The following is a 27,520-nucleotide window of genomic DNA, read 5'->3' as shown; positions in this document are numbered from 1 at the left end:
CCTAAGGTCTGGTTTGAGTTTTTGTTTCAATAAAACAAAATGTAAACTATTTTCAAAGAAACATGTCGAGGATAAACCAAACCTCACTTTGAGAATCAAAATCTTTGCTATACAAACGAAATAAAATTCCTAGGAATAAAGTACCTAGCTCACAGAACTTGGGGTGCTGATGGTAAAACACTGCTTATGTTATATAGATCCTTAATCCGTTCCAAGATGGATTACGGATGTGTAGCCTATGCATATGCCAACAAAACAACGTTAAAACCTTTGTATACGTTACACAACACCTTCCTAAGGATTATAATTGGGGCATACAAAACAACTCCAATAAATAGTGTACAAGCCGAAATAGGTCATACAATAAGCCACGCTATAGCTTCGTAGACAGCTGTTAACCCTAAACTACGCTTCTAACATACATGTAAATATAAGAGTTCCAATAAATACCGTTTAAAACATATATATAATGAATGACTCGTCAAATTTGAATCTTCTATATTCCCGCAGAATCCATCATGCAATAAAACTACTTAACTGGAAGCAATTTCCACCCTTATATCAATACAAAAATAATCTTTATGTCCACCTTGGATTGTAAAAATTCCAATACTTAACTGTAGTCTATTACAATTCCAAAAAAATAGTACTAACCCTAATCTTATCATACAACACTTCAGAGATCTAATTAACTCTCATTCCGATTACACAGTATACTACACAGACGCGTCTAAAACTGAAAATGGAGTCGGGGTAGCAATAATTAAAAACACAGAGACTCTCAAACATAGAATTCCAGATACTGCAACCGTATTCACAGGAGAATTTTATACAATCTACCTAGCATTACTACATGCAAATGCAAATAAGGTGAACAAAATGTTAGTCGTGACAGATTCTATGTCATCACTACACCTAATCAAGATATAAGATATAAGTATTAAATTTCTCTAGGTTCCATCACACGTCGGAATAGCAGGTAATGAAGCAGCCGACCAAAATGCCAAAGAAGTCATAAATGATAACAGTACCCAAATGTCTCTCCATTCTGGATATAAAAAGCTACTTTATGAAACATATTTTCGAGATCTCGGACAATAAATGGAATAATTAATATTTCGGACAATAAATGGAAATCCACACCATCAAAGCTTCAGGAAATAAAAAATAAAATTGGACCATGGTAACCACCCGATGTATTTAGACGAAAGCAAATGATCATTTCCCGTTTACGACTTGGACATACCCAATTTTCCAATGAACATGTTTTTAAAAAAAGAAGAACATCCAATTTTTGATCAGTGTGGTTCACTCCTTACAGTAAAATATGTGCTAGTGGAAAAGTGCGAAAAGTTTAATATCCATAGAATTAAGTACCATGTACCAAACAATCTTAAAGACTAATTACTATTTAACTGGGAATAAGCCACAATTAAAGGTTAAAATACGTTTATTGACGTTTCAATTTCCACTTCGGAAATCGAGAACGATTTCCGAAGTGGAAATTGAAACGTCAATAAACGTATTTTAACCTTTAATTGTGGCTTATTCCCAGTTAAATAGTAATTAATTTAAAATGCCACAAGAAAATAGCTTCAGAACAATATTAAAAAATCTTAAAGACATTTTAAATAAAAATATTGATAGACTACTTTTGTTTTTAAAAGATTGTAATTTAATAAGTGAAGTGTAATTAATTGTTACTGTTCCGCTAATAAACTTATTAGGTTAAAGCGGGTTTTTTATAAATAAAAACAAAAAAAAAGTTGAATTCGTTTAACTTTAGTCCTGTATAAGTCTCAGGTTAACACTTATTGGCACTCTTTATATTGCAGTTCTTAGAATTTAGTATTTCTTGTTTCTTTTTGTCAAACTGTTATCTATTTGTTATATATCTTTCATCTATCTGCCATTTATTTATCTGCAACTGATTCTGAGCAACGAGTAAGTCTTTTTGTTAAGTTTTTTTGTACGATCTTTTTTTTACCATATGATGATCTTCTTTTTAACCATTTGAGCTGATTTAAATTACAAGCTTAAAATTCAATCATGTTACTAGTAAGGGACACTGAATATATTTTTATTGTAACTAATAAATTAACAATCAGATTAAAAAATGTATTCTATAAGTTAATTTGAAGTTTAAGTCCTGTCCCTTGATTTTGGCGTGATGTGGTCAGCTCCAGTGAGAGAATCGCGTGTCTATGCTACTGGTCTGTTGGCCAACGTCGCTTTACTCTACTGGAATGTATTGTGATTTCTTTTGTTGGATTACTTCTTTTACTGTTGAGATGTTGAGATCCTCATAGATTCTTTGGTTGGTTACGTACCAGGGTGCATCAACAATTGTTTTTAAGATTTTAATTTAATTTTATTAAATTTATTTTACCGGTTTCGCATACTATAATTTGCTATACATCTTCAGGTCAACGGTACATGGTTAACTAAATGCTGAAAATATAATAACCCGTATTAGGGTACTGTCTGGTACAAAATATACAGCAATTATGCCAATATTATATGTCATCATCATCAATGGCGCTACAACTCTTCATAAGTCTTTGTCGCGCTTACTATTGCCTTCCATGTTTGTCGGTCCTGTGTCAGTAATTCCCATTGTCGCACTCCCATTTTCTCCAGATCTTCTTTGACTGCATCTTTCCACCTTTTTCTAGGCCGCCCTACAGACCTTTTTCCCTGTCCTTTCCCAGAACACATTGTTAATAAGGCGATTGTCGTTACTGCGTATCACATGCCCCAATATTATATGTGTGTGGTAGAAATAACTACGTTTGCTGCTCTTGGCCTCCAATGTGTAATTTTTCAGACAAACGTAGTAGAGGAAGATCACCTACACGTTGAGCTGACGACATCAGGCGTATCACGAAAAATTGGCAACAAAGAGCACAAAATCGCAAAGAATTGAGGAGTTTAAGGGAAGCCTATGTCCAGCAGAGGACGTGATAAATAAGTGAAGGCTGGATGATAATGATGATGATGTGGTAGAAATAAACGGAAGATTTGGTCCACAAATTAGGATGGAGATCTTACTACCAATTAGAGAATACTCTAATTAAGTAATGTAATTACAGTCAAACAGGTATCTCGTGAAATTAAAAAGTCACCGCACAGAAACAAATTTGAAAGCGGGGACCCAGCCAACCCATTCGTCCAGTAAACGTTATGCAGTGAGTGTGAGGTGCTGGATATTTTTACACTGTTGCATTGTTTCTTTTACTCGCATTAAATTTGATTTTGTTATGATTTTACGTTTTGTATGTATGTTTTCTGTCTAAATTATTTTAGTTTTACTCATTTGATGCAAAAGTTCTTTACCGAACTCTGTTAAAATTAAAAACTGTAATAACTTATCCTTATTATGCGATATATTTTTTATCGGCTATTTGTGTTTAATTGCTTGGTCTGCGTGTCTTTGAATGTATTACTGATAAATTAAATAGAATTTAAAATATTAGAATGATAGTAAGAATCATAATTATTGCCTTATGTAAATATTTATTTTGAAACTTTAGACACTTACCAGTAAAACAAGTCTAAACAGCCGATCACTGTCCAATTTACACCGTGAAATTTATTCCGAGAAACACCACATGAGAGCACTGTTACAGTTTAAATATGTTACTGTTGTGAATTTATTAAAAGGTTCAATATTTATAACACTTACGGATTTAATTTATTTCTTTATTTATATTAACTTATCTGACAATAATTTATTATATCCGTACGTAACAAATTCGCGAGCGCGGGTGTTGAGAATTAACTGGCCCTCCATATAAAAATGTTGTATTTATATACGAAATCCTGATATACTAGAACAGCATCGAAAGATCGCATTGTCTTGCATCGAAAAATCGAGAAGCATCTAGTTGGAGAATTCACCATAATTTGAATCTAGAACCTCCGGCGAAATTTCTACAACAAAACAGAATATTAGTCATCATATATTTTACAGTTATTTTTAGGCCAGGATTTTTATCGTAACATTGCCCCCCTCTTAAAAGATGGTTCCTCCTGGAACCTTGTCGGGACTGGAACCGGAACTGTATGCTGGTATCGGCAACTGGACCCTCTTTTACAACTTCCAGTTGTATAAAAATGACAAGGGACGGTTTTCTCTCCGCACCAGTAACTATGCGGATTGCAACAGACTAACACCTGGACTTCGGTGTCTTTGAAGATCTCCTCCACCATATTTCGGATAACCCTCCAATCTAATTGGCGGCACTCCAACTTTGGCATGGCTAACTTTTGCACGTCGGACTCTAGTACGTGCTCTCTCAATTGAAGTAAGGCTTCCCATACATCTCGGTAGGTAGGTTGGTCACGGGCAGTGTCTTTTGTTACCAGGTAGAAAAGGTAACGTGATGCATCTTGGAGTTTCAAGGTTTTACCGGGAGCTGGCACCTGGCATTGAAGTTCTGCAACTCGACCAAACTTCCTTCGAAAGACGGATGCCAACCCTGGTGCGTCTTTGATACTGGCCGGGATGGTGAGGGCCAGCGAGTAGTCATCGGGGAGCGCTAGTAGATCTTGCTTTTCTTCAGTGGTAACACCATGTCTCGCTTTACCGGTACCTCCATAGGCACCCATGAATTCCTCAAACGTGAGGTCAGACACATCGTGGACTTGGTTTACTTCCACTTCTTCATCTACGTCGTGGTCACCTTCGAAAGACGCCAGCCGGTTATGGTGTACTATCATCGGCTTTCCCTTCGGAATCTTGCTTATTCGGTAGATGACATCGTTGATCTTCTCCATAATGAGGTATGGACCTTCCCAAAACTGCTGCAATTTGGGAGAACAACCTTTTCGCTTCTTGAGATTATACAGCCATACTTTGTCGTTCTTCTTAAAGCAACCCTTGGATTCCGTTTTGTTGCAGTGGGAACACTCTGCTGAGCATGGCCTTCTGGAAAGAGAATCAGCGTTTCTGTGGCTAACTCCGGCCCGGTGCTCAATCTTAAAATCGTATTCTTGGAGTCGTTCGATCCACCTGGCTATCTGACCCTCTGGATTCTTAAACTGCATCAACCACTTAAGGGCGGCATGGTCGGTTCGGATTAGAAACTTTCTTCCATAGAGGTATTGATAGAAGTGCTCTACTGATTTCACTACTGCCAGAAGTTCTCTTCTCGTGACGCAATAATTCCGCTCAGGTTTTGAAAGAACTTTACTAAAATATCCGAGGACTCGTTCCTGTCCTCCTTGAATCTGAGACAGCACTCCTCCAATTCCCACATTACTTGCATCTGTATCTAAGATGAACTCTCCTTCTGGCAGTGGATACCCTAAAATTGGTGCTGTTATTAAATGCTTTTTCAAGGTCTCAAAGGCATTTTGGCAGTCTGTATCCCAGCGGTAATCTCTTGCTTCCTCCGTAAGTTGCGTTAATGGCTTAGCGATATCTGCAAACTTCTTAATAAACCTCCGGTAGTAAGTACATAGTCCAAGAAAACTTCTCACTTAATGTTTGTCAGTTGGTTTTGGCCATTCCTTAATGGAATCGATTTTTCCCTTATCCACGGCCACTCCTTCTTTACTGACTATATGACCCAGATAATTGACTTTACCTTGAAATAGCTGGCACTTCTTGGGGTTTAACATCAATTGGGCAGCTTTAAGTCGATTAAAAACGTTTTCTAAATTCTTCAGATGTTCTTCGAATGTCTCCCCCAAGACGATTATGTCATCTAAATAAACCAGGCATGTTTTCCAAGATAACCCTCTCAACACATTTTCCATAAGCCTCTCAAATGTCGCAGGAGCATTACAGAGTCCAAATGGCATAACGTTGAATTGCCACAATCCAGATCCTGTGGTGAAGGCTGTCTTTTCTTTATCTACTGGGTCCATTTCTACCTGCCAGTATCCAGACTTCAAATCCAAAGTAGAAAACAATTTACTTCCAGCCAATGTGTCCAATGTGTCATCGATCCGAGGCAGAGGATAACTATCTTTCTTGGTAACGTTGTTCAGCAAACGGTAATCCACACAGAACCTCGTCGTTCCGTCTTTCTTCTTAACCAGGACCACCGGAGAGACCCATGGGCTCGTAGAAGGTTCTATCACCCCGTCTTTCTTCATTTCCTGAACAATCGTTTCAGCTTCCTCTCTCTTCGCCTGTGGTAATCGTCGAGCTGTTTGACGAATTGGCTTAGCATTACCAGTATCAATTTTATGCTTAACAACCGTAGTTCTTCCCGTCTTTCCTCCTTTCGGTACGAAAATATCACGATACTGCCGAAGAAATTCCCTTAATTTCCTTTTCTCCATCTGATTTAGAGACTGTCCTGCAACTGCAACCATTTGGTCGAATTTGTCGTTGGAATTATCAGATGTTGTCGCCTGACGGATTATGGATGTCACAGGTACACAAGTTCCTACCTTTGTCTCTTTCTTGATGGTCACTGGGTAGTCGTTGACATTGATAAGTCTCACAGGAATTTCTTTGGCCGAAGTCACCAATTCCTTTCCAATTATGATTCCACGGCCAACCTCATCGTCGTGGTTCCAAGGCTCCATCATAACAGGTGTCCCTTCGTCTACAATTCCCTGTAGTCGCGCTACTATGATCGTTTCGCTTCTCGCAGGCACGACTGTATCTTCTGTAATGGCTGCTTGCACAGTGTTGTCGTTATGTGGATGGAGAAATACCTCTTCGTTGCCAACTTTGATTACCTTATTCTTATAATCCAATTGGAATCCATGCATATTCATTACGTCCATTCCTAATATAACATCCTCTTCGATGTCAGCAACTATAACAGTATGGACGAACTTTTCTGCTCCAATTCCCAATTGTACCTGGATTTCTCCATGAATGTTAGCATTTTCACCTGTAGCGGTCCGAAGTCGCAACCTCGTTGGTAACAGTTTCTTTCGGCTGTTTATAACTGTCGGGCGTATAATGGTTCTGGTCGCTCCGGTATCCACCAACAACGTATGCTTTTTACCATTTATGTCTCCATCTACATATACACTATCTTCACGACATTTCAAAGAAGCTATTAGTATGAGAGGGTCTTTGGAAAAGTTCTGGGTCGAAGCTGCCCCCCTAAGGCTGACCCGTTCTAGTTTTCCTGATGGTGAGTTTCTTGATTTGCGTCGTACCTAGGGTGCTTACAGGAGCTTCGTACGTGTCCTATTTCGCCACAATTCCAGCATCTGATGGTCTTCGTTTTCTTGTATGTCATGCTTTTCATCATATTAACGAGCTGGTCAAGTTTATCTTCATCTCCTTCCTCTTTTACAGTCCTAACTTTACTGTACCCGCCAGAGGCCTGCGTAGCTGACTCGTATTCGAGGGCGGCGGATAGGACATCAACCAGCGTCTTGTGACGAGCTAATCGCAGTGTTCTCTGCATTTCATGATCACGAAGACCATCAATAAACGTTTGAACGGCCAATTTTTCCATCATGTCTTCGGGAGCTGTTGGATAAGCATATCGTACTAATCTGGCAATATCTACCTCATATTCTTGAAGAGCCTCAACTTTCTTCTGTCTACGATTTTTAAGCTGTGACTGATATACATGCTCCAAATGTTCGTGGCCATATCGCATATTTAACCTCTTCTTCAGTTGTTCGAAATCATCGGTCTCCTCTACGGCTATGGTCTGAAGCACATCTAAGGCATCTCCTCGAAGAGCGATAGTCAGGTTTACAGCCTTTTCTTTTTCAGACCATCCATTTGCTCTTGCGGCTGATTCGAACTGTTTCATGTAGTTGTTCCATGATGATTTTCCGTCGAAAGTTGGGACTTTCACATGGACAGAACCTCCACTTCCTTCAAATTTCGGTCGTGTTTCCAACTTACATTTCGTCTCGTCTTCTTTTGTCTCCACTGTAATTGGATTGTTTCCTTTCTCTGCTGTCCCGGTTTCCTCCATCTTCTTTTCCATCTCTTTCCATATCTTTTCTTCGAAGGCCAACATATCGGCAGCAACTTGGTTTTTTAACGAAGATATTCTATCGTCCAGGGCAGACATCTCAGAAGTGACTTTAGAGATTTCCGAAGAGATGTTAGCAGAGACTTTGCTTTCCAGAGAAGAAATCTCGTTAGAAACTTTGCTTTCTAAAGAAGCGATGTCGCCGGATACTTTGTTCTCCAATGATGCGATGTCGCCGGAAACTTTGGCTACATCACCAGAAACTTTGGCTACATCAGAAGAAACTTTCGAAATATCGTCAGAAACTTTGTTCTCCAATTTCGAAATCGACGAGATGACAGCATCATGTTTGTCTTCAAATATATAAGTCTCTGGATCCCTTCTTCTAGCAAAGCGTTCTTTAGTCGTTGGACTAACTCAGCCTTTTTTCCGGTGGAAGCTAATTCTCTGTCTTCAAGATGTCTTCTTAAATTAGTCACTGTCAGCTCATAAATCGTAGCCATTTTCACAATTTATTTTATATTCACTTGTATTATTATTATAAGTCTAATTTATGTTCGATCTCACTCTGACACCATTTGTTGTGAATTTATTAAAAGGTTCAATATTTATAACACTTACGGATTTAATTTATTTCTTTATTTATATTAACTTATCTGACAATAATTTATTATATCCGTACGTAACAAATTCGCGAGCGCGGGTGTTGAGAATTAACTGGCCCTCCATATAAAAATGTTGTATTTATATACGAAATCCTGATATACTAGAACAGCATCGAAAGATCGCATTGTCTTGCATCGAAAAATCGAGAAGCATCTAGTTGGAGAATTCACCATAATTTGAATCTAGAACCTCCGGCGAAATTTCTACAACAAAACAGAATATTAGTCATCATATATTTTACAGTTATTTTTAGGCCAGGATTTTTATCGTAACATTACTAATAAAATTGTCACATGATTAGTTGTTGTCATAGATTAGATTAAATGTTTTCTTCAGTATTAATATACTTGATTAATAATGAGCGATTGTGAAGCATGTAGCCTTTAAATTATAAGCTATATAATAATAACTAGGTATACTGAATACGCTAGAGTCTAAAACTCTTAAACCAGAAATGGGTCGACCCCTTTGATCGAATACTTAACTGACACTGACTAATATGCGAGAGTTGAAAACGCTAACCAAGACGCGACCAGCTAAGTTGGAATACAATGTTACATTGACTACGTAACTACTTTCAAATTATCACTGCCACACCTATGAGGGGAAGTTTCTTAGAAATTTCCATTAGGTAGTTAAAACCCCCTTTTGAATGATTGCTAACCAGGGATTTTTGAAATGGTTAACCCGGCGACTGTGTGGTGAAATTTTCTGACAGGAGCTGTGTGTTGGGGTAATTATCACCCCATTTTTTTTATTTATGAAATTGAGAAAACGTTTTATTTTTACATGCAACCTTAAGATTTTAAATCATGGTTATATTGTTATATAATCTTTTTCAAAGTTAAATCATTTAAAAAATTTCCGTTAAAAATTCAACGATTTTAAAAATATACTAAAATTTAGTTTATATTTAAACCACTACCACAATTTTTGTTACCAAAACTTTTATTAGGAATATAGAATAAAAAAAAATACAAATCTTATAAAAAGTAACTATGAACTTTTGTTTAAATAGCAGAATTAACAATTGTTTGCACATTTAGAACAAAAATATACACAATGTTCAAGACAAAGAAAAATGTCTCATTCCACACATTTTTTTGGCACTTTCTGTTTTTTCCACTGGGACACACTCCACATCTGGATGTTGTTCGTTGTTTCTTGTTTGGAGGTCCTTAAGAGTCCTCTCCGCTATCATTTCTCTTTAGTTTCGCTCGTATGTCTGATGGTATTTTTATAGCGTTTTAGTTTTTCAGTTGGGTTGTTATGTTGATAAATAATATAACTATTTATTCCTGCATTATTAAGCAGTGAAAAAAAATGTTAGGGGCCATCGCTTTCTATTACAAGACACATGATACAACGCAGACATTTTGTCAACCATATCTATGCCACCTTTTGTGTGATTCTAAAAGTCTATAATCAGGTTTATTTGATTTGTAGTTAAATTCTGTATTATGTTGAAGTGAAGAAGCTACTAACACTATTTTATTTTTCTTCGGGACAAAGGACACCAAAGAAATGTCTTTTTTAAATCCGAAAATTGCGTGGTTTTCAGCTCTGTTTTTGAAATTCAAAAAGATTGTCGAAATTTCCAACAGGAAAACCAGTTGTCGAATGTAATGTTGCGGTTAGTACCACGCATTGGATTTACAAGCCTGTTTACTATATCAAACGGTCTATTACTAAATTGAAAAGGTCCTTCAGGCTGTGAGCCAACATATACCTCTAAATTTAAAATGTAGAATGTTTTAGCATTCACTAAGTCAATTATTTTAATGCTATATTTGGACGGCTTATTGGGGATATATTGCCGAAAGGAACAACGTCCTCGAAAAGATTTTAATTTTTCGTCGATCGTAAAGTAACGACTAGGAGTAAAATATTGTTGAAAATTGAATACAAATCGATCAAAAACAGCTTGTCTAGCTGCCAGTTTATCTACTCTTTTTCGTTCTTCTCTATTTTCGATATTATCGAATCGTAGGCACTTTAAAAGTAATACATATAAATCTTTGCAGGGACATTGTTAGCCTGAAAATGTCAATTCCTGTTTCATCTGTAGCCCACAGATCCTCCAGATTTAACCTGTTGGCTTTATATACGCCTAATAGATATGATAATACGAAAACTACACGAATTTCTTCTGCGTCCGTAGACTTGGTGATATATTTTTGTTCGTCATTATAATTCTGAGTGTCTAAACTAATTTTTTTATTAGTGCATTGGACAATATCTTCTACAATAATATTATCCATGAATAATTACCTGCAAGAAGTGGGCGACTTGCAATGTTTTGCATTATTTCGAACATCGGAAAGTAAAGTTATTAAATTTTCTTGTCGTGTTCTAACCGATTTATTATGACAGTTCTTTGTCCATTTTGTTTTCCCATCCCGTTCGATAAAAAACTTAGATTGTCTTACTTCATTATCTTCAAACTTATTGTTGTTTTAAGAAGAATCTTCCGACGATGATTGATTTTCGTGATTAGAACTTCCAGGCTGACAATTTTCCATTGTTTGAAGTTGGTTTTCTAAAACATCCTCACTGGGACAAAGGCTAAAATGCTGACTTTCATTTTCAGATTCGCTTTCTGATCCTAACTCTGATCCAGTTAATTCATCCTGCCAAAGCTTCAAGAGAGCTTCTTGTTCTTTCTCCCAACTACACATATTTCTATATGTCTGAAATTAAGAATATCTAATCAATTTTCAATATTCTTACCAATTAAATTATGTTTCTGTTAAAAAAATAAAGATAAATTTTGCTAGTGTAAGAACTTATCTGTTAATAATTAAACGGTGGTGTGAGGTTAAAATTACCCAAAAACTAAATATTACTGCATTTTGTGGTGGGGTTTAAATCACCCAAAAGTCCAAAGAACCCGAAACCATTTGTTCAAATCTTATTTATATACTGAAATTTATGATGCAATACAAGATCTGTTATATTATGGGAAGGTACTCGTGGCGCCAGATAAATCTTGCGATGTTGCCACTATTTTAACAAGCGCTAATGAACGACGTGGGTGATTTTCACCCCACAACACAGTTGCCAAGTTAAAAACAGCTTTTGAATGCTTTATACAGCGACTTCTTTGGAATTGGCTCGGAGAAAGTTACACTAACATGCTGTTTTGTTGCAATATTTGATTTAACATGGCTTTGAATTCTTCTAAAAACTTCATAAAAATAGAACTTAAATATTAATTATTTAAAGGTACAGCAGGAGGTTATGTATTATTTGCTACATTAGCATAGCTTACATTTTGGTCTTACTGTATTAGGTATAAAGTTTCTGTTACGTGCTTGCGACATACTTTAGTGATGATTATACGTAGTTTGTGCGTTATTTTTATGTCTATTTAAATTACGATAATATTCGCATCCTTTATAATTAGCTGGGTGATCTCCCCCACATAAATCGCATAAATGCGTTCTGGTGCGTTCTTGTTCTTTTTACAGTTTTTTGTACTGTGCCGCCCTCCAAATTTCACGCATGCATATGGTCCATTGCAATATGTTTTTGAATGGCAATATAATAGGCATGTCATACATTGGATGACATTTTTGTTTTTTATAGTTGGTTTAACTTGTATATTGTAGTGTTATAATTTTTGAATTCCATATTAATTATCTGGGTTATTATCTGATGGTTCAAGATCAACAAATAACATATTTATGGGCTCTTTTGTAATCCTATGTGTAACAATAATGATGTCTCGTACCTTGTAACCTAGTTTTGTCAGTTCTTCTTTGTTATCTTCTGTTGCATATGAATGATGAATATACTTAGTTCTGAATCTGTAGGCTCTTTCTTTGTTTGTTTGTTATGTGTGATGAATAATATTGTTCTCTCTCATATATCTTCATAATTTTTGCATATTTCTGGGTCCCTACAATTTATTTTGAGTGAAGTATTTGCCATGATCCTGGTTTCGTATTGTTCAGGTTTAGCTATTTCTCAATTTTTTTCTCATTTCTGGGAAGTCGCTTACATCGTAAATAAATATTTATGGTGATTTAGGTTTTTTTGGCGCTGTTTTATTTTTTGATTGGTTTCATTTTCTTTGTTATCCGTTGGAATATTATATTTGATAGGGTAATGGTATCATCTGGAGGGTAATGGTATATCAATGGAAAAAAACATAAAGCCTACAGAAAGATGCTTACCCGACGAACTAGAACAACTGTAGAGAATTAGAAGACAAAGAGAAGAGAAGAAAAGAGAATACACAAAAGAAAAAACGAAACCACCTTAATACGAAACTTAAATATATAAAAAATCTTAACAGAGAGAATTCAGAGCATTCTATAAGAAAGTTAACATCAATAGAAAAAAAATTCAAGGCAACCACAAGACAATGCAGAAGTCAGAATGGCGACATATTAACAACAAGGAAAGATGTATTAAGTAGATAGGTGGACTACTTGAATCAGGCACTTAATGTGGAGAAAGAAGAAGAAAACCTGAAAGAAGAAAGGGTTGAGGTATAAGGATTAGAGAAAAGGGAAGAGGAATCAACAACGATTTTTGAAGTTAAAGATGCAGTTAAAAAACTAGCCAAAAACCAATCACCCGAAATAGATAATTTCTTAGCTGAACTATAAAAAGAAGGTAGCTATGATACCATTATGGCATAAAAGCAGCTTATAAATGAAATATGGACACAGAAATCCCTCCCAAATGATTGGAATATTAGAATACTTTGCACCATACACAGAAAAGGAGACATCTTTGAATGCTCTAACCACAGAGGAAATACGCCTCTAAATGCAGCGTATAAAATGTTTTCCATAGTACTATGTCACCGTAGGCACCATATGCATAACGGATAGTGAGAAAATACCAGGCGGGTTTCAGATGTCAACCCTGAAACAAATTTTGGAAAAAACACTGAAATATGGCATTAATACTCATTACATATTTATAGACTACAAAGCAGCCTACGACTCTGTGAATAGAAGAGAAATGTTTAAAGCAATGAACGAGCTAGGAATACCAAATCAGTTGTTAAATTTAACACAACTAACTCTTGAAAAAGTTGAATGTAGATTACGAATTCAGGGGGAACTGTCTGAACCTTTTACAACAAATAATGAGCTGCGTCAGGGAGACCCTCTCTCCTGTATACTGTTCAATCTGGCTCTGAAAAAAGTAATACGTATATCATAAATCACAACAACTGGTACAATATATAATATATCAGTGCAAATCCTGGCCTATGATGATGATATCAATATTATTGGGAGAACGGAAAACGCTCTACGAGAGGCGTATGTAGCATTAAAAGAATCAGCTACAGAAATTTGTTAATAATAAACACCAACAAACGAAGTATATGAAAATAAGCACACAATCACAAATCCTACGTCCACTCGTTATAGAAAACGACGTCATAGCAGCAGTGAACGAATTTGTATACCTGGGAGCGCTCCTTAACACTGAAAATAATACTACCGCAGATATAAACCGCAGAATTTGCACGGTCAACAGATGCTATTTTGGGCTCAATCTCCTGCTTAAATCCACAATTGTATTGAGAAATACAAAAATAAAACTCTACAAAACAATAATACGCCCAGTCCTAACATATGGTTCAGACACCTGGACGCTAACAAAAAATAAAGAAAACATGTTACGATGTTTCGAAAGAAGAAAAGTACTAAGGCGAATCTATGGAGCAGTGAATGACAATGGAGTGTGGAGAAGACGATACAACTTCGAACTTTATAGGATATACCAGGAACCTGATATCGTAAAACATATTAAGATAGGACGTCTGAGGTGGATAGGGCATGTAATGCGGATGTAACGAAATGACCCAGCTAGAAAAACGCTCCTGGATAGACCCATTGATCAGAGAAGAAGAGGAAGATCCAGAACAAGGTTCCTTGATAACATGGATGAAGACGTGATAATTATCGGAATACGTGCTTGGCGGAGAAAGGCGATGGATAGGGACGACTTGAGAGAAATTCTTGAGGAGGCTAGGAGCCACGCAAGGTTGTAATAGAATAATGATGATGAATGGTATCATCTTCTTTGTTTTTTCCACATTTGATCTGATTTTCCTGCATTTGGTAGTTTTAAGCACTTTCCATGGGTTTTTTGTTGACACATTTCCAGTTTCTGGTTTGTCATCGCTTGTACATGACAGTTTATAGTATTGCTGGCTATATTGCTTGCATATATCTGTTATTTATATAGGTGTTGTGTGGCGAGTTTTGTTGATTTATATATTGTTCTTGATTTGTAGTAAATATCATATTGGTAGAAGATGTTGTAGGTTGGCTTATTTGCATATTGTACATACCTGGTGTTTGTGAAGAAATTTAAAAATAACCCTGTATATTGTTGATTTGTGGTTGACCCTGTGTGCTATTTGGAATCTGCATTAAACAATTTGTTTGGTTTGGTGTATACTGGATTGCCATTGACTGGCTGTTAACATTTTGCATTTCTTTGCTAACTATATAGTTGTCAAATCCTGGTCCGTTCCCTGCTGGCATCAACAAAAATAAATTACTGAATTATTTTTAAATTTAGTTTATTGTTTTCAAGTCTATTAATAATTGATTGCTTTTTAATCACTTTACATTAACACTTTAAAATAAAATGGGATAAATATAATATATAGGTTTTTGCCTTTTTTTCTTACTTAGTAGGTGTCTATTAAAGTATCATATCTTCTTCTTCTTTTTCCTTTTTATAAGCAATTCTGCTTGTTCATTGGCGGATTAATACGTCTATGAAAGGTTGTCACTCTATCTTTTGCGCGGTCGTCTGATACTTCTTTTGCCGATTGTTGACTTATCTCCTGCTATTTTGACGACACGGGTCTCCTCCATTCTGCTTATGTGGTTATTACAGTCTCTTTTCCATTTTGTGTCTATTAATGTATACACTGTACGTTACATGTTCTTCTAATGTTTTCACTTCTCTTTCGATCTCTCAGCGTATTTACTGGAATTCTTTTCAGTACTCTCATCTCTGCCGTTTCGAGTAGCCTTTGCATTGTGGCTGTGTAGGGTATTTTATTTCCATTACTTATTCAATACTGATGCCATCAATTTCTATTTTACATCTGGTTGGTTCTATTCTAAATACTATTGTTTTAGTTTTTTCAGATGAAATTGTCATATTAAATTCTTTTGCTCTTATGTTTAATCTGTGGATCAGTCTTTGCAGACTCTCTTTATCTTGGGCTATCAATATTGCGTCGTCTGCGTAACAGAGTATTTTGATTTTGTTGTTTCTCATTCTGTATCCTCTTCCTTTGTTAACAGTTTTAATGATTTTAATGATTTTATTCATGATCAAATTAAAGAGAATGGGGCTCAATGAATCCCCTTGTCTTATTCCGCTGCCTATTTCTATAGTTACTGAAGTTTTTCATCCATTCTGACTTTCATTTTGTTGTTTTGGTAGATGTTTTCGATAGTTTTTTAAAATATTTAGGAGAATTTCCCTATTATACAGAAGATGGATATTATATCTTTAAGTCTTACTCTATCGAACGCTTTCTTAATTAAATCAGGCACAGAAATGCTGGTTTATCATACTCTAGTGATTTCTACATCTGTACAAGATCTTCTACTACGAAAACCTACTATTGTTCATAATAAAATTTTAGTTGTAAGTTTTAGCGTAGTATTTAACAAGTTTATATTTATACCTCTGTAGTTTTCTGGTTGTTTTTATCTCCTATTTTAAATAGTAGAATTAGTTTGCTTGTTCTTCATTCTTCTGCCGGTATGTTATTGTGTTTTATAATTTAATTAATTAATGTTGTTAATTGTTATGTCATTGCTGATCCACAATATTTCAGTTACTTGTTTCGTATTTTGTTTTTACTCGCTGCTTTTCTGTTCTTCAGGTTTTCAAGTATTTCCGAACTTCCTGTACATTTATATTTCTTCATTTAAGTTCTTCATTTGTGGTAATTTCTGATGTTTACGGTTCTAGCGTCGCTTGTTTTTCCTCTGTATATAACTTTCGTAGGTAGCCAACCCACTTATGATTTTCTATGTGTCTTGATTCTATTAATTCCTTTACCTCCGTTCTTTGATCTCTTGATCTCTTGATCTCTTGAAGCGCCATATTTCCTTTTGCAGACCGTAAAAATAATGTTCCATTTCTTTCGAGAAGCGTTCCCGGTGATCATTTTTTATTTTTCTTGCAAGTACATGTCGTTCTGTTTCTAATTGTCTTGTAATTATGGTATGCCTTTTGTGTTTTGGTTGACATGTATTTCAGGTAAGCTTTTTTCTTTTCTTTTCATTTTCTCTTCACTTCTGTACAAAACCATGGAGTCCTTCGCCTTGAGAACGATTTATTTTTATTTATATTTCTTCCACCAAGAACTTCCTTGGCCGAGGCTAAGATGTTAGACTTAATTTTTGCCCAGCTTTCTTCGACTCCATCACTTTCTGTGATATATGTGTTTCTGTTTTTTTTTCGGAGTCATTCTGTACAATAGCAATTTTGCACAATACCAATTTATGATCGCTTTCTATTTCTGCTAATGTTTATCCTCTTACATTCAATATTTGAAAGGGCTGTAACTCTCTATTCCACAGAATATAGTCTATTTATCATGGAAATAATACATGGGACAAAACTTGTTTTACAGTGTAATTCAAACGCGCACTGGTTTATTTTAAAATTACGAACGTTAATTAGCCACATTCATTACGAGTTTATTTATTTATTATTCATTACTAGTCACACTTAATTAGTTGAAAGTTACACCTAACTAATTTAACCCTTTCAGTTACAGCTCCGCTATAAAAGGACATAAATAACTATTACCGACTAGTGGCATTCAACACTGCGAAATTGCATCTTCTCTGTAAAAACATATTTTAGTTAACATTAATCAATGATATTACCACAAAGGAAACATAACATAAACTGGATTAAGTAAGTTTGCTTATTTTCCACATCATTGTGATAATAGTTATTAAGCGTAATACTGATTGGATAATGATCTGATCCATACGTATCCTGATTAACAGACCAACCAAGTGTAGGACATACCTTGGATAAAGCAATTGTGAGATTTACGGCAGATTTAGCCTGGCCAGGAGGGGAAATCCTTGTGGCAGATCCATTGTTTATAACAATCAAGTTTGAAAAATGATCTAAAGCATCCACCAAAACTCTGCCATCATGTGAGCATGCAGGTGATCCCCACATGCCGTGAAGGGCATTAAAGTCGCCTTCTATTATGCAATCATATTTTATTTGGCTAAATAAATTTATGTACTCTTGAGATTTCGCTCTGACATCGGAGGGTTTATATAGAGATACTACAGCCAGTTTATGGTTACCAAGAATGATGTTGATTCCACAACAATTTTTGGATTAAAACTATGATAAAATTGAATGACTTCGTATATAATTTTATGTGAAATGAAAATTGCTACTCCCCCATAACCTTTATCTCTATTAACCGCAATGACGTTAAAGTTATTAAACTTAATGTTATCAGTAGGCTTATACCATGTTTCAGAAATTATTACAATATCAAACTTTTCCTCCATTAAAATTTGGTAAAAAGAATTTTTGTTAGCTTTAAGAGATCTAGCGTTCCACTGAATAATCTTAAGATTTTGTTTAAAGGACATCTTTGAGTTTTTTTGTTGTGTTAGATTTTAAAAATATTATCAACAATGTTTTTAATTTTATTTTCAACCTCTATATTTTCAAAATTTAAACTACTATTTAATAATAGATTCTGTGAAAATTGGCGAAAAAAACTTGTTTACATGGTAATTAATTGATGTTTAAGTATTAAAAAATCATTTTGCGGCTCTTTTCCAAACTGAAAAAACGGTCCTGCACAAAAGCTAGTATTATATTCTCGTCTAATGTTTTTCTTTTTTTTTTTTGGCAAGGGTTTAGGAGAAAATGGTTGATCATATGTTGACCTAAAGTTTGATTTAGAAGAAGTATTATGGACAGGATGTTGTGCTGTAGAAGTTTTTAAAGCAGAAAATTCTATAGCTGAATCAACTAATGGAGTAAATTTATTTTTTTGTATGAGGCTAGAATAGGCTGGATTGTTAATAGTTTTTTTAGCTTCTTTGAAAGATATATTCAAATTAGACATAGCTTCCTTGATTCTAGTTTACTTTTTAAATTCTAGACACCCCTTATAAGTAGAATTGTGACTATTATATTATTTGCAATAAACACCAAAAATATTGCATGCTTCGCACACAGATTCATTTTCTGACCAACAATTTCTACACCTTTTCTTTCCCCTACACTGTGAGCCGGAATGGCCGTATCGGAGACAACGAAAACATTGCATAACTGGAATAATATAAGTTTCTACAGGGCATCTAACTTTATTAATATAAATAAATTGAGGAATGAGTTTTCCTTCAAACGTAACAATGATCATTTGACGAGGAACACGTTCCATATTGTTACCTTTTTGGTTAACTCTAGTCATGCGTTTTACTTTTTTAGTAGGTACACTAGAATTAATAATTTGTAGGAGGCCTCCTCGCTGTAGGAGGTATCAACTAAACGAACTAACCCGCGTTTTTCTATAAGATGGCCCGGAATATATGCAAGTAAATTATGCTTTTCAAAGAATGGATATTTAACTAATTTATTGGCAATACTGTCCGAATTTATTTCCGTACTTTATTTAACCGTACTAATTTCAATAATATTTTTATCATACTCTTTTAAATTTTAAAATTGTTATATTTCATAAAATAATTTCCAGGTAAGAAATATACAAATTAAAATAATTATAACACAAAAATAGAAATCAAACGATTTCTACCTGGCGAAACCGAAAATATAAAATAATTATATTATGTCTATTACATTAATTACCTATTTGTAAAGGAGGGTGGGGACAACTTGCGCACCTATTGTTACAAGATTAAAAGATTTGTATTTATTAGGTACATTTACAGACTAAGCTTAGGTATAAGTGGAGTGTACTGCCAATCAAGGAGTGGGGGCTGCAGTCTTAATCGTATATTAGATTGATACCGCCCACTTCAGCTTCAACTTTGGCAATCAATTGCAAATATAGCACCTCTGTACTGAAACTGAGTGTGTTTTATGCTGAGTACAATAGTTTTTGAGTAAGTTTTAATAGTAAAAAACCAGTGCACATTCATCTACGCACGATCACGTCTAGAGTTGATTTTGAACTCTTGAAATGCGAAAACGTGCATTTTTTTATACGACGAAATACTTTTATCACAGAATACTAATCACAACCAGAAGCGAAACGGAGGGCTTTTTCGCAATCCAAATTTCTTTGCGCATGTGCGAAATCCGCCATGTTTTATGTAGTTTTGATGTCTTGTTTGTTTATGTATTGAGAAGTGTTTGGTGTTTGTTTTTTAATAGTTAGTATAATTAATTTAGTTATTTAGTTAGTTAGTTAGTTAGTTAGTTAATTTAATATATTTGTGAAATAAACTTATTGTGATGGCTGCACCAAAGGGAGGATTTTATTGTGTTGTTCGTGGGTGCCCATCGAAAACTGGTGAAGGAATTAGTCTCTTTTCAATACCGACTGATCGTAGCAGGTAAACAAATTAAATTTTAAATTCAAACGTATTATAAATGTTGTCTGAATGTTTATATTTTACCCTTTTTTTAGAGCTGAATTATGGCTGAAAGCGGCCAATAGGTATGATCTGCTTTCCAAACATGCTAAATTGCATACAAATTATATAATGTGCGAGAAACATTTCGAACCGGCGTACATGTACAAAGGAAACACACGGAAGAGATTATTTCAACAAGCGCATCCAACGATTTTCTCACATACTCTTCAGTATTCAAAACACACAGACGAACCATTAAAGAAAGTCATAAGGCTGGAAGGTAGATACTTTTTATTTATTCACAATTATAGTGCTTTATTATAAAAGTCATATAAAAATCAGTATCTACTTACAACTATATACAAAGTTGTTTGTTGTTTTTCATAATAGATATAAACAAGATCTGGAATTGTGAAATTTAATGATCTTTTATCAGTCTTATTAAGAACATATATCTGATGGTTACATCCTGAGTAATATTTATGTTGTGGTTTTAGGTATAACAGAAATAGATATTGTGCAGCCAGTTGCCATTAAAAATCCAATTGATGATAACCATAGTATAACTGATACTTTGATGGAAGAGTTTCTTTTAACAGGTAATTTTATTTATTGTTTCTACAACTGTATTATGCATTCAACTAACCACTAATAAGCATTAACATATCTACTTTGAACGTTTATATGTTATTTGGTTATTAAACATATTTTTATATTTCAGATGTTAATAGGCAGGAAGTGTCTAGCCCACCTAGGCCCCATACTCCAGAATGTTTCACAGCTGAAACACAAACCCCCTCCAAGTTGTCGGGAGGTACACCCAGGAAAAAGAAGCTAAGATTAAAAATAAAAAATTGCGTGCAAGTGCAAAGAAAGCATATGCGTCTTCCAAACAGAAGGAAGACAATAAATCTTTAAAAAAATTTTTTCAAATGTGTGACAAATTTTTAAACAAATCCCTAGCACAAATAGTGAAAGCTCAAGCAATTTTAAAAACTAAATGTCCAAAAAGTAGAAGGTATTCTGATGAATATAAACAATTTGCATTAACACTATATTTTTTGGGTCCAAGAGCCTATGCTTTTATGGAAAGAATATTGTATTTGCCCTCAAAACGAAGTCTTCAAAAAATTACTGAAAATTTGGTCTGTAAACCTGGTTTGAATAATGACCAAATATTTGATGCCCTAAAGTTAAAAGTGAACACAATGTTAGATCAGGACAAGCACTGTAGTATTTGTATTGATGAAATGTCTATTAAAAGTAATTTATTTTTTGATACAGGTCGTGATGAGATTGTTGGTCTATATGATATAGGAAATGGGAAAAAGGAATTAATAATTGCACAAAATGTTCTTGTGATAATGGTTCGAGGCTTATATTTAAATTGGAAACAACAACTAGCATATTTCTTTGTAAACAGTACCTTTAAAGCAAATCACCTTCTTCCTATTATAAAAGAATGTATTTCTAAACTATTTCAATCAGGTTTATATGTGAATTGTCTTGTTACTGATATGGGATCAAATTTTCTAAAATTGAGTAAATTACTGGGGATTTCTCCAGCTAACTCAGAATTTGATGTCAATGGACAAAAAATTATTTATATATTTGATCCATGTCATTTAATTAAAGCCACTAGAAATAACTTAATTAATAATGTTTTTTATTTTGATGACAAAAAAACATCTTGGTCATTTATAGAAACTTTTTATCATGAAGATAAAAAGCAGTTCTATAAGTGTGCACCAAAACTAACACACTCCCATATATATCCTACATCTTTTGAAAAAATGCGAGTAAAACTAGCATCTCAAATTTTAAGTAACACTGTTGCAAGTTCTATGTATACATATATTTCTCTTGGTATTCTTCCATCAGATGCATTGGGAACAATAGAAATTATTGAAAAATTTAATAATTTGTTTGATATTTTAAATTATACTGATGAGAATAATCCTAACAAATTTAAAAATGTATTTGAGGGAACTGATTTTCAGATCAATTACCTAGATTCTATGATAGATTTGGTACATAAACTGAAAATATTAGATAAAACAGGAAAAGATGTAACATGTCGTTCGCGATCAACAAAGTGTTGGATTGTAACAATGAATGGTGTTAAAAAGCTTTGGGATAACTTAAAGTCTCATGATTTTAAATACTTAAAAACAAGAAGACTTAACCAAGACTGCGTGGAAAACTATTTTGGTAGTATAAGACAACAAGGTGGAAATTCCATCAATCCAACTCCCATACAATTTCAGAGGGCATTTAAAAACTATTTTGTCAAAATTTTATACATTCTAACAAAATGAATTGCAAAGATTATTTAGATAAACGTTTAATAAATTTAAATGTAAAAAAACTTGTAGTGAACAATACTCTCCAGTGAAGGCTATTTCGCTTCCAGATTGTGATTACAGAACAGAAAAACTAACAACCCAAAATGCTTTTCAATATGTATGTGGTTATTTAATTAAAAAGGGTCTCAATATTCATGTTTGTCATATATGTATTAAATATTCAAAGGAAATAGAAGAACTAGAGAGTAGTTTGTTATTGACACATTTTAAAGCATACAATATTGATAAATGTGATTATGGGGGACTGAGAACTCCAAGTGAGAACTTCGTACAATATATTTATAAATTAGAAATAATGTTTTGTTCTTCATTTGAAGAAATATTTACTAAAGGTGAAATATCTCACATGTCTTTCCAGCAAGACCTTATCGTGACTACTAAACGAAAATTCAACCTTTGATGTTTATTTACCGATGCCGTTCACAGTTAGTAAACAATTCTATATTATATTCTGCAAAAAAACTACAACGATCTCCCTTTACGACATAAATCTGCAACATCGTTCCCGAAGTTTCGTAAAATGACAAAAGCCTATCTATCTGAAAGACCATTTTATTCAGTAGAAGAGTTTCTTAATTAATAACTAAGAAATTACAATATCTTAATGTACAGTTCCATGGTTCTTTACCCGTGGGTCATCATTACCCAAAGTAGCTTAAACTTATTAGTTCCTACGGTTGATTATGCAATTTGTTATTGTCTTTTTCCTCTGAGTCTTTGTAAGCTTCGTCCATAAAATTGTAAAATTTTCAATGACAATAAAGCATATATTTCTATTCTATTCCCATCCGGGTTATGTTTATCCATGCTTATGATGGTCTTTTAGAATGGGGCGGAATAAGGAATATTTACTTGCATTCTATAAACATTCAGAAGTGGTTAATTAAATTTTTATGAAAAAAATTAAGATATTACAGCGAACTGTTATACAATGAGAATAAATTTTTAACTGTACGTAAATTGTCCTCTTACAAAGCCCTTATACACATACATGAAATAAAAAAGGATACTAGTATACATTAGCAATCATGCGCATCAAACTAGTTATATAAGGAATAATGCAATATAATCTAAATGTAATAAATCCATACTCCAGAAATGTGTTGGCTACATAGGGCAAAAATGATACAATTGTCTACCGGAGAATTTAAAACAAATTAAGAGTTATAAAAAACATAGATATCAGTATAAAACTAAACAATGGATTGGAAACAAAATAACACGATTCTGCGAGGAGCAGATTAATTGATAATAGTAATAAATAAAAAATATCGAAATATACTTTGTTTACCAACTACAATATTTCTTGAATTTATTGACATATTTATGTCACATGCTATATTAAAATGAATGTATTTTTGTAAGTGCGCATATGTAACTGTTTATATTAATACATTTGTTAAATATTTGCTTTTTTGTACATATATTTTTTAAGTATCACACACAAGGGGTGCTACTTTTATGGTAGCTCTATTTCAGTGATTTTTCATGTTTATTTAGTGTTAAGTATGCTTATCTTTTGTAAATCTATATTATAATCTAAGCTTCCTAAATAAACATTATAATTAGTATTAATTACAATAAATTTCTATTATTATTGTGTTTTATTACAATTTTTTACCCCTCCCTACCACAAATGTGATATATCCAGGCGAATTGAATGTAGTACTGTACAACCAGAAGTTTCAGAGACCTCAGATGCACATAAAGAGAAATCGAAAAGGTATACGTGTATATTAATTACAATAAATTTTTATTATTCTGTTTTATTACAACTTTTTACCCTTTCCTACCATAAATTTGATATGTCCTGGCGAGTTGAATTTACTACAATACAACCAGAAGTTTCAGAGACCTCAGATGCATAGAAAGAAATCTAAGGGGTATACAGTCATTCTAGCCGCAGCTGCAGAGTTTTTACGCGCAGCGAAAATATCGTGGTGTTGGAGGTTAATAGATATTCACATTCAAAGAAATTCCTCAACAGGAAACAAAAAAAGTCAGCAACTTAAGACAAAGTTAATAGAAATTTCAAAAGTATAATTCTGTATTGATAAGTAAAAAAGTCTTGAGCCAAAATGTAGATTTTGAGTGATGAAGTGTTTTATTAACCTTAAAAAAACGATAAAAAGTAAAAGAAATCAACTGCTTTTCATCTCTATTTTGAAATTAACTCTCAAATTCAATCGATTTTTATCGGTTTTTTAACGTACTAAAATACTTTTAATACGGTAATTTGTTTGTTAAAAAAAAACAAATCGATATTTTTGACTTAACAACTTTTTAATTATCAGTACAGAATTGATATATAAGTTATATTAAATTTTACAGAAAAAATAAAATTCATACAAAACAGATTACTTAAAAATGATTACTTCATTTCTCAGTGTAACCATCATTTGACTACAGTTTTGAACGACTTCCTCACTACTTTTCTTCATGTACGAATGCATAGTTTTATTGCTACTGTCACTCTGAATTTCTGTCCTCCCAACATCAAAGGTTCCGACAAAGCTTTCGCTTCTTGTTGTGATTAGTATTCTGTGCTTTTATAGACGAAAAGGTACGTCTTTACGTCCCCAAAATTAAAGCGTCAAGTGCGGAATTTACACCCAGTATGTTAGGTGAAAAATATGAAGATAGCAAAAAATAGTAAAAGGTTGAAGTAAAAGTATATAAAAAAAAATTATTTACCTTTTTTACCCATTACCTTTTTTAATTTTGTTTTGTCAGTTCAAAATTCAACCAAGCAAAATTATTGACTTCTCATAGAGGAGTAAACAATTGTGAAGGTGGTAAATGAATTGAAAAAGCTTTGTAGCATACAGTGGTACTTAAAATGACTATTTTTATTTTAACTTAGCTACCACGGGTTAGTTATGAGTCGAAAAATTAGTAAAAATCGAGCAGAATCATGTGATATTTCAAAATTTTTATTTGAATCAGCTAGCTTAATATTCAAGCTTCCGCTTAATAGCTTAATATTGATTTCCCACAAGGAGTAGTTAAGGGGTGAAAAATTACTAGAATTGGTAATAAATTCGTAAAAGCCTAGCGTATATTATAAATATTTTTTTTTTCAAATTCTGCTATTTTTAACCGTAAGTCAACAGAATCACTCGCCTTAAGGATGGTTTGGTGGTGGAAAATTATTGGGGTGGTAATAAATTAGTGAAAAATGGGTGAAAAAATATTACGTAGGTTAAATTGGATTCAGTTCATTTGTCCCCGCTACCTTAGGGGTCCTATGAAGATGACGCTAGCAGTGGATGCGAGTAACTCAAATTAAAAAAAAACATACCACATTGTCATCTATATTCTGGTTAATAAAATTTAAAGCAAAACGTGGATTTTTTTATATTTCAGTCAAAAACAGCCAATATCAAAGTGTTTATATACCCGTTTGCATACATATACTATCCTAATTCATAAAAATTGGAAAAAAAATATTGGCTTGAATATAACCAGTATAAGTTTTTATTAATTTCTGAAAATTTACTTTTTTGACATTGGTTTTTTTTAAATAAACCCTTTAATTATATTAAATGAGCGCCTCGCCAAATTAACTGGCGTTCACTCTACCTGTCCGAGTCTATTTCTCCAACAGAGTACTTTTTTATCTAATTTCTCTGGACTACTGTTCGATACTTTAATATTAATTAAGATTTTGCATCACAAAGTAATTTAGTAACACAATGATTGGTATTTAAAATTGGGGTATTAAACTTAATCTAAAATTGCTCAAAGAAAAACTATTTATCCAAAAATTCTAACTTATTTTTTTGTTCCAGGTACATTTAGCAGCAACCGCAGCCAGTGAGTGATTGTGAGATATTTAAAGAACTGTTGATATAGTCAATATATAAATAAATGTTTTTCAGTGCCAATTTACAGTAGATAATAAGTTTTATTGTATAAATAAATATAATTTAATGAAAAATTTTGTGAATAATCATTTCACCTTTCTTTTTTCAGACTAAATTGCAATATTTAAAATAAGTTTCCAAGTACTAAGCAAAGATATTTTCGATTTCAATATAAAACTTTATATAAAAACAAGAAAGTAAAGAGATAGGAAAATGGAAATTACCATGGTTTGGTTATGTAAAGAAAAAGATAGAGTACAAGAGGATATACCGGATTATAGCGAAATTAATTTGAAAAAACAATGTTTATAAAAAATTCAATGCTCTTTAAAATAAATTGACATTTTGTAAAAATAATCCAAGTAATATAAACACAAACAAATAAATAGAGAATTTTACCTACTGTCAAGTTCCACGTGTTTAAAATCGAGCTCTGTAAATTAGATTAACCCTAGGATGCATAACATGAATCTAAGAGACTCGGACGTACATTTACATCTTGGTAAAATGTGATTAAATTCATACCAATCATTGCCGATTTAGGAATTCGTTTTTGACATGTATGACTGTTTGTTAGTGTATAACAATTTAAACAGTATGCAAAAACAAACTACAAAAAAAAAATTTTCATTCATACCCCCATAACGCATACGTTTATTCTTCTTCTTCTTTTGGCATCATAACCCTGGATGGGTCTTTGCCTGTCTGGCTATGTCCTTCCATTCAGATCTCTCTTGTGCCCTTCTTCTCCATTGTCTTATGTTCATTGTCTTCAGGTCGTCTTAGACGTCATCCAACCATCTCGTTCTGGGCCTTCCTTTTTTTCGCCTTCCTATGGGCTTCCATTGTAACATTTTCTTTGTTGTTTTTGCATCGTTTTGTCTCTGCACATGTCCCAGCCATGACAGTCTTTGACTTTTCACAAATCCTACAATGTCATAACCTTCATTTAACTCATTAACCTCGTCGTTTCTCCTGATTCTCCATGTGCCATCTTCCTCTTGTACCGGGCCATATACATTCCTCAGTATTTTTCTCTCGAATGTCCTGAGTTGGGCTTCATCTTTTTTCGTCATTACCCAAGTTTCACATCCATAGGTTACTACGGGTCTAAT

The 27,520-nt window shown here is 33.7% G+C and overlaps 1 protein-coding gene across 2 annotated transcripts in view; it reads left to right on the top strand.

The window, feature by feature from the left end:
- The window catches only part of LOC140447587 (prolactin-releasing peptide receptor-like), a 1,093,989-nt gene extending 1,067,516 nt beyond the window's left edge, over positions 1 to 26,473 (top strand). For both annotated transcript variants that reach the window (XM_072540319.1, XM_072540318.1), the window contains one exon: positions 26,331 to 26,473. The gene's annotated coding sequence lies outside the window, so the exon portion shown is untranslated. The remainder of the gene's footprint in view (positions 1 to 26,330) is intronic.
- The last annotated feature ends 1,047 nt before the right edge of the window (positions 26,474 to 27,520 follow it).

This window comes from Diabrotica undecimpunctata, chromosome 8, assembly GCF_040954645.1.
Source record: "Diabrotica undecimpunctata isolate CICGRU chromosome 8, icDiaUnde3, whole genome shotgun sequence".
NCBI classification, from domain to species: Eukaryota; Metazoa; Arthropoda; class Insecta; order Coleoptera; family Chrysomelidae; genus Diabrotica; species Diabrotica undecimpunctata.
Note: the sequence above shows the minus strand (reverse complement) of the source record. Positions and strands in the feature narration are given on the sequence as shown.